Source organism: Leopardus geoffroyi, chromosome B1 (assembly GCF_018350155.1).
Source record: "Leopardus geoffroyi isolate Oge1 chromosome B1, O.geoffroyi_Oge1_pat1.0, whole genome shotgun sequence".
Classification (NCBI taxonomy): Eukaryota; Metazoa; Chordata; class Mammalia; order Carnivora; family Felidae; genus Leopardus; species Leopardus geoffroyi.
Window position 1 is genome coordinate 95,624,543 of NC_059327.1, and position 9,346 is coordinate 95,633,888.

The window sequence follows — 9,346 nt, forward strand, 5'->3', positions numbered from 1 at the left end:
TTATTTTTTATTAACGGAGAAATATAAAATAAAATTATTTCAATATCAGAATAATTTTAAAAAGAAAAGAAACCATGAACTTCAGTCTTTATTATTGCCACTGTCTCTATGCCAAGTGCTACCTATCACTTATACAGATGTTTCACCTTCACTGGCTCCTCAAGCCAGTCTACCACTGGAGACAGTCTTAGTAACTGTGATGTTACACCGGAGTCATCACCACCACCAATAGTGTCCCTATCGCTGCATTGCCCGAGTGATTCAGACCTGATTCCCATCCTGACAGGCTCCTTTCTAGGGTCACTTCAGGTAACAATTGACTTAGCCTGAATTCCCCATAAAAGAGACCTGGGATGAGAGCTTGCATGTAGGATGATTTTAGTGAAGTAACTGCAAACAGGAGTAGGGAAGTAGGAAGAGCAGAACAGGAAATGAAGAAAAGGCAATATAAAATGTGTTATTAGTTCACCACTGCTGCTGTTATTAGTTGGCAACTGGAGTGTGATCCCTTTAGTAACCCTCTGACGAGGGACCTCAGAATTGGCAACCTGAAGAACAAAAGAAAAAAGTATTTAACCACTGTCTCCCATCCTCCTTGTTCAAGAGTTGCCCCATGTGGTATTAGCTACCTCACACATCCAGGGCAGTTTACGTGTGAGAATGGCTAAGTGGGTTCTTGCACATGTTTCACACAGCTGAGGCAGCAGCAAAGCCCTGCACCAAAAGGAATGGAACTAATTGCTGGAGTAAAATGTTAGGCTTAGATAATAACAGATGGGCCAGAAGAACTTTCTAATGCACAGTAGGTAAGTGCTCTAATAAAGCAATGTTAAAATACTACGGAAATTTAAATGCGGAAAAAGCAGATGATCCTTTGGTTTTGAAGCATGACTTCAAAAGCATGGCTCTTTGGGGTGCCTGGGTGGCTTAGTCGGTTAAGTATCCAACTTTGGCTCAGGTCATGATCTCACGGTCCATGGGTTTGAGCCCTGAGGCAGGCTCTGTACTGACAGTTCAGAGCCTGAAGCCTGGCTTGGCTTCTGTGTCTTCCTCTCTCTCTGCCCTCCCCTGTTTTAGCTCTGTCTCTCTCTCTCAAAACTACATGAGCATTAAAAAAAAAAAAAAAGCATGGCTCTCCCATGACTGGAAGAGCTGAAGGCTTAGAGTAATTGCTTTACCATTTGTATCCTTTCTTCTTCCTATTAAATATCAGCTTAATTATATTCATTATCTTCTGCCCTGAAAATCTAATGTTTTAAAAAGAGGAAAAAGAGGACAAAAAATTTAATGCTTTTTCCGTGGCAAAATATTTTTAATGTAAAAAACAATGCAGGGGAGGAGCCGAGATGGCAGAACAGCACGCATGGAAGTTTTTTGTGTGTCTTGCATCCATGAAATACAGCCAGACCAACACTAAACCATCCTACACACCTAGAAAACTGATTGGAGAATTAACACAACAATCTGCACAAACTGCATCACAGAATTCAGCAGGTACGTGGCGCAGGGAGATGAACTTGGGGAGACAGAAGGTGGCTGCAGGCAGGGAGCCACCTTTGCAGGCAGAGAGGATGGAGACCAGGGCAGGGGAGAATATGGGAAAAGCACCCCTCCCCAAAAACAGCTGGAGAGAAAGTGGAAAATTGGAAACAGCCTCAGGGACTAAACTAAAAAAGGAGAAAGGAGAAAGGAGAGGGTTTAAATTCCATTAAGACTGTAAACAAGGGGAGTGCAAAGGCAGCAACTCCGCAGCTCGATACCTGGTGGTGCTCTGGTGGGAAGAGCGAATACACAGGGACAGAGTGGGGTCCTGGAGGTTCTCGAGCCACATGGGGAAAAGCGGTTCCACTGCTGGAAGGGCATTTGGTAGAGACTGTTGAAGCCACCTGGTTCCAGCAGACCCCAGAAAACGGTCACATTCGCTGGTGCTGGAACAAGGTCGTTATGAGTGAAGCCTGGTGCCAGATGTGTGCTGTGATTTTCCATAATCCCTGAAAAGCTGCTGCTACACTATCTCGTGAAATTTTTCTGCGGCGGGTTGGCACCTGGCAGCAGTCTCAAGGGACCGGCAGCAGCAGGGTCCAGCAGGCATTCCTGGGTGCAGTTGGCATTCAGCCATTGCTTGGTGAGACCCTCCAGCAGAAGGGCGGAAGGGGTCAAAGCCGCAGTCCTTCAGAAGTAAGGGGCTGGGGAAAACAGCCGCATCTGAGACAAAACTTGGGAGAGAGGTACTGCCTGGGGCTTGGTCACAGACAGTGAAAAAGTGGGGAGTGGACGAAAGCTGAAGACAGAGGACGGGTGCGCAATTGCTGATCGGAGAGAACAGAGTTCCGATACTAGAGACTGGGTAGCTGGGTGATACCATTTTCACCGCTCTCGCACATGCACATAAGCACGTATGAGTGCCGCAACAATCCACCCAAGTAGGCTACCAGCGCCATTTATTGGAGAACGGAGCCATTACACTGAGCCCTGCCCAACTGGGCCAACCTCGTTCTTGAAGAACACAAGTCTCACCGCCTACTTGGTTTATGGACTATAAAGGGCTACGTAGTCTGACTTCTAGGGGAAAACAAAGTAATTTCAATACTATTTCAATCTGCTAGCAGGTCTATCTATTCAATTTTCTTTTTTTTTCTCTTCTACACTATTCTTTCTCTGAATACAGAAAGAAAAAAATTTCATTTTTATTTTCAATTTTTATTAAAAATATTTTTGTTTAATTTTTTTTTTACTATATTTTTTACTTTTGGGTAATTTTTTTCAAATTCTATCTTACTTCCATCATTCTATTTTAGTCTACTTCAGTGTATTCACCTTTTCAAATTATCAAATGATTTACTTGTTTTCTTTTTTCTCTTTTTCTTGAATGCAGAAAGTGAAAAACTTCATTTTTACTTTCAATTTCTATTAAAAATATTTTTCTTTAATTGTTTACTATTTTTTTGCTTTTATGTAAATTTTTTAAAATTCTATTTTACTTCCATCATTTTATTTTAGTCTACTACAGTGTATTCACTTTTTAAATTTTCAAACAATTTCATTTTTTTTATTTTTTCTTTATTGTTTCTTTTCTTTTTCTGGAATACAGAAAGAGAAAAAATTCATTTTTATTTTTAATTTTTATTAAAAGTATTTTTCTTTACTTATTTTCCTACTATATTCTTTATTTTTGTGTAAATTTTTTCAAATCCTCCTTTACTCCCATCATCTCATTTGAGTCTACTTCAGTGTATTCATTTTTTCAAACTCTCAATTTCTCCCCCCCCCTTTTTTTTATCTAATCTATCAAACCACTTTCAACACCCAGACCAAAACACACCTAGGATCTACCATCATTTATTAGATTTTGTGTGTTTGTGTGTGTATTTTTAAGTTTTTAATTTTAATATTTTAAAATTTTTAATATTATTTAAAATTTTAATTTTCTATCTCATTAATATCTTTTCTCCCTTCAAAATGACAAAACGAAGGAATTCACCCCAAAAGAAAGAGCACAAAGAAACAACAGCCAGGAATTTAACTAACACAGATACAATCAGGATGTCTGAACCACAATTTAGAATCACGATAATAAGAATACTAGCTGGAGTCAAAAATAGATTAGAATACCTTTCTGTAGAGATAAAATAAGTAAAAAATGGTCAGAATGAAATTAACAATGCTATAACTGAGCTGCAATCACGGATGGATGCAGCGGCGGCAAGGATGGATGAGGCAGAACAGAGAATCAGTGATATAGAGAACAAACTTACAGAGAATAATGAAGCAGAAAAACAGAGGAAGATTAAGGCAAAAGAGCATGATGTAAGAATTAGAGAAATCAGTGACTCATTAAAAAGGAACAATATCAGAATCATAGGGCCCCCAGAAGAGGAAGAGAGAGAGATAGGGGTAGAAGGGTTATGTGAGAGGGGAGTCATAGGGGAAAACGTTCCTAACCTGGGAAAAGACACAGACATCAAATACTAGGATGCACAGAGGACTCCCATTAGATTCAACAAAAACTGACCATCAACAAGGCATATCATAGTCAAATTCACAAAATTCTCAGGAAAGGAGAGACTCATGAATGCAGCAAGGGAAAAAAGTCCCTAACCTACAAGGGAAGACACATCAGGTTTGCAGCAGACCTATCCACAGAAACTTGGCAGGCCAGAAAGGAGTGGCAGGATATATTCAGTGTGCTGAATCAGAAAAATATGCAGCCAAGAGTTCCTTATCCAGCAAGGCTATCATTCAAAATAGGAGAGATAAAAAGTTTCCCAGAAAAACAAAAATTAAAGGAGTTTGTGGCCACTAAACCAGCTCTGCAAGAAATTTTAAGGGGGACTCTCTGAGGGGAGAAATGGTGGAAAAAAAGTATGTGTACATATGTATGTATGTCTATATATCAAAAGCAACAAATATTAGAAGGGACCAGAGAACACCACCAGAAACTCCAATTCTACAAACATCATAATGGCAATAAATTCATATCTTTCAGTACTCACTCTAAACATCATGGACTCAATGCTCCAATCAAAAGACACAGGGTAACAGAATGGAAAAGAAAACAAGATCCATCTATATGCTGTTTACAAGAGACCCACTTTAGACCTAAAGACACATTCAGATTGAAAATAAGGGGATAGAGAACCATCTATCATGCTAATCGTCAATAAAAGAAAGCTGGAGTAGCCATACTTATATCAGACAATCTAGACTTTAAAATAAAGACTGATCCAGAGATGCAGAAGGGCATTATATCATAATCAAGGGGTCTATCCACCAAGAAGACCTAACAATTGTAAACATTTATGCACCAAATGTGGCAGCATCCAAATGTATACATCAATTAGTCACAAACATAAAGAAACTCACCGATAGGAATAACATAATAGTAGGAGAATTCAACACCCCACTCACAGCAATGGACAGATCATCTAATCAAAAAATCAACAAGGAAACAATGGCTTTGAATGACACACTGGACCAGATGGACTTAACAGATATATTCAAGACATTTCATCCTAAAGCAGCAGAATATACATTGTTCTCCAGTGCACATGAAACATTCTCCAGAATAGACCATATACTGGGACACAAATCAGCCCTAGGTAAGTACAAAAAGATCAAGATCATACCGTGCATATTTTCAGACCACAATGCTATGAAACTCGAAATCAAGCACAAGAAAAAATGTGGAAAGGTAACAAATACTTGGAGACAAAAGAACATCCTACTGAAGAATGAATGGCCTAACCAAGAAGTTAAAGAGGAAATTAAAAAGTATATGGAAATCAATGAACATGACAACACCACAACCCAAAACCCCTGGGATGCAGCAAAGGTGGTCATAAGAGGAAAGTATATAGCAATCTAGGCCTTCCTAAAGAAGGAAGAAAGATCTCAGATACACAACCTAACCTTATGCCTTAAGGAGCTGGAAAAAGAACAGCAAATAAAACCCAAAACCAGCAGAAGGCAAGAAATAATAAAGATTAGATCAGAAATTAATGCTATCGAAACCAAAAAAAACAGTAGAACAGATTAATGAAACCAGAAGCTGGTTCTTTGAAAGAATTAAAAAAAATTGATAAACCACTAGCCAGTCTGATCAAAAAGAAAAAGGAAAAGCCCAAATAAATAAAATCAAGAACGAAAGAGAGATCACAACCAACGCAGCAGAAATCAAAACAATAATAAGAGAATAGTATGACCAATTATATGCCAATAAAATGGGCAATCTGGAAGAAATGGACAAATTCCTAGAAACATATCCACTACCAAAACCGAAACAGGAAGAAATAGAAAATTTGAACAGACCCAAAACCAGCAAGGAAATTGGATTAGTAATCAAAAATCTTCCAAAAAACAAGAGTCCAGAGCCAGATGGCTTTCCAGGGGAATTCTATCAAACATTTAAGCATTAACATCTATTCTCTTGAAGCTGTTCCAAAAAATAGAAACGGAAGGAAAACTTCCAAACTCTTTCTCTGAAGCCAGCATTACCTCGATTCCAAAACCAGACAGAGACCCCACTAAAAAGGAGAACTATATACCAATTTCCCTGATGAACATGGATGCAAAAATCCTCAACAAGATATTAGCCAACCGGCTCCAACAATACATTAAAAAAATTATTCACCACAACCAAGTGGGATTTATACCTGGGATACAGGGCTGGTTCAATATCCGCAAAACAATTAACGTGATTCATCACATCAATAAAAGAAAGGACAATAACCATATGATCCTCTCAATAGATGCAGAGAAAGCATTTGACAAAATAAAGCATCCTTTCTTGATAAAAACCCTCAAGAAAGTAGGAATAGAAGGAGCATACCTCGAGATCATAAAAGCCATATATGAACAACCCAACACCAATATCATCCTCAATGGGGAAAAACTGAGAGCTTTCCCCTAAGGTTAGGAACAAGACAGGGATGTCTACTCTCGCCACTGTTATTCAACATAGTATTAGCCTCCAATCAGACAACATAAAGAAATAAAAGGCATCCAAATCGGCCAGGAGGTCAAACATTCACACTTCGCAGATGACATGATACTCTATATGGAAAACCCAAAGGATTCCACCAAAAAACTGCTAGAACTGATTCATGAATTCAGCAAAGTTGCAGGATATAAAATCAATGCACAGAAATCGGTTGCATTCCTATACACCAACAATGAAGCGACAGAAAGAGAAATCAAGGAATCGATCCGATTTACAGATGCATCAAAAACCATAAAATACCTGGGAATAAACCTAACTAAAGAGGTAAAAGATCTACACACTGAGAAGTATAGAAAGAAAGAAAGAAATTGAAGAAGACACAAAACAATGGAAAAAGATTCCATATTCCTGGATAGGAAGAACAAATATTGTTAAAATGTCGATAATACACAAAGCAATCTACACATTCAATGCAATCCCTATCAAAATAACACCAGCATTCTTCACAAAGCTAGAACAAACAATCCTAAAATTTCTATGGAACTAGAAAAGACCCCGAATAGCCAAAGCAATCTTGAAAAAGAAAACCGAAGTAGGAGGCATCACAATCCCAGACTGTGATGATTACATCACAGTCTTGATATGACGTAATGTGATGTAATCTTGATGATTACACAATCTTGATGATTACAAAGCTGTAATCATCAAGACAGTATGGTACTGGCACAAGAACACTCAGATCAATGGCACAGAATAGAGAACCCAGAAATGGACCCACAAACGTATGGCCAACTAATCTTTGACAAAGCAGGAAAGAATATCCAATGGAATGAAGACACTCTCTTCAGCAAGTGGTGCTGGGAAAACTGGACAGCGACATGCAGAAGAATGAACCTGGACCACTTTATTGCACCATACACAAAAATAAACTCAAAGTGGTTGAAAGACCTCAATGTAAGACAGGAAGCCATCAAAATCCTCGAGGAGAAGAAAGCAGGCAAAAACTTCTTTGATCTTGGCCGCAGCAACTTCTTACTCAACATGTTTCCGGAGGCAAGGGTAACAAAAGCAAAAATGAACTACTGGGACCTCATCAAAATAAAAAGCTTCTGCACAGCAAAGGAAACAATCAGCAAAACTAAAAGGCAACCGACAGAATGGGAGAAGATATTTGCAAATGACATTTCAGATAAAGGGTTAGTATCCAAAATCTATAGAGAACTTAACAAACTCAACACCCCAAAAACAAATAATCCAGTGAAGAAATGGGCAAAAGACATGAATAGACACTTCTCCAAAGAAGACATCCAGATGACCAACCGACACATGAAAAAATGCTCAACATCACTCATCATCAGGGAAATACAAATCAAAACCACATTTAGATACCACTTTATACCTGTTGGAATGGCTAACATTAACAACTCAGGCAACAACAGATGTTGACGAGGATGCAGAGAAAGAGGACCTCTTTTGCGTTGTTGGTGGGAATGCAAGCCGGTGCAGCCACTCTGGAAAACAGTATGAACTTTCCTCAAAAAACAAAAATAAAACTACCCTACGACCCAGCAATTGCACTATTAGGCATTTATCCACGGGATACAGGTGTGCTGTTTCGAAGGGACACATGCACCCCCATGTTTATAGCAGCACTATCAACAATAGCCAAAGTATGGAAAGAGCCCAAATGTCCATCGATGTATGCATGGATAAAGAAGAGGTGGTATATATATGCAATGGAGTATTACTTGGCAATCAAAAAGAATGAAATCTTGCCATTTGCAACTACGTGGATAGAACTGGAGGGTATTATGCTAAGTGAAATTAGTCAAAGACAAAAATCATATGACTTCACTCATGTGAGGACTTTAAGAGACGAAACAGATGAACATAAAGTAAGGGAGACAAAAGTAATATAAAAATAGGGAGGGGAGAAAACAGAAGAGACTCATAATTACAAAGAACAAACTGAGGGTTATGGGAGAGATTGTGGGAGGGGGGATGGGCTAAATGGGTAACGGGCATTAAGGAATCTACTCCTGAAATCATTGTTGCACTATATGCTAACTAATTTGGATGTAAATTTAAAAAAATAAAACAAACAAACAAAAAAAGAACAGCCATCAAATCATAAGAGGTTGACATAGCAGTCAGCCAAGACTTTAGGACGTTAAATACATGTCTTTCTTTAATCAAACAAAACAGGATTGCGTTGCTTTTTAAAACCAAATTGTAAGGTGATCCAAAAGTAGAAAAAGTAGATCATTTGCATTAAGTGGCCAAAATTAGACAACTAAAAATTAGATCTCTTTGTGGACTAATTCATAGACTGTATGAAATTTTTTTTTCAATTTTAAAATAGGTTAGTATGTTTTGAAAGCTGCTATTTGGCTATAACCAGTAGAAACATTTTTCTTATAAATAAATATAATGTAATTAAGAAAATGCAGTTGGTGGCTAAAAATACAATGTATTCATTAGTCCTTCCTATCTGTGGGGCATATGTTCCCAAAACTCCCAGTGAATGACTGAAACCATGGATAGTACCAAACCCTATGTATACTATGTTTTTTACTCTATATACATGCCTAAAACTGGGATCAATAACAATAAAACCAGCATGAATTTCTTTTTCCTTCTTTACAATTTCACAGATAGAAGATTCATTTTTACTATAGATCTCAGCAGCCTCAGCATGTGATTTTTTCTTTCCCTATTTAGTTGAGAATTTTCAACTATTCACTTCAGGGAAGCACTTTCTGGTGTTTCTTTGGCATCTCTGAATTGCCAGTATCACCACTCTTGAGGTTTGGGACCATTATTAAGTAAAATAAGGGCTACCTGACCACAAGCACTGCCATACTCTGACAGCTGATCTGATAACCCAGATTGCTAAGTGACTAATGG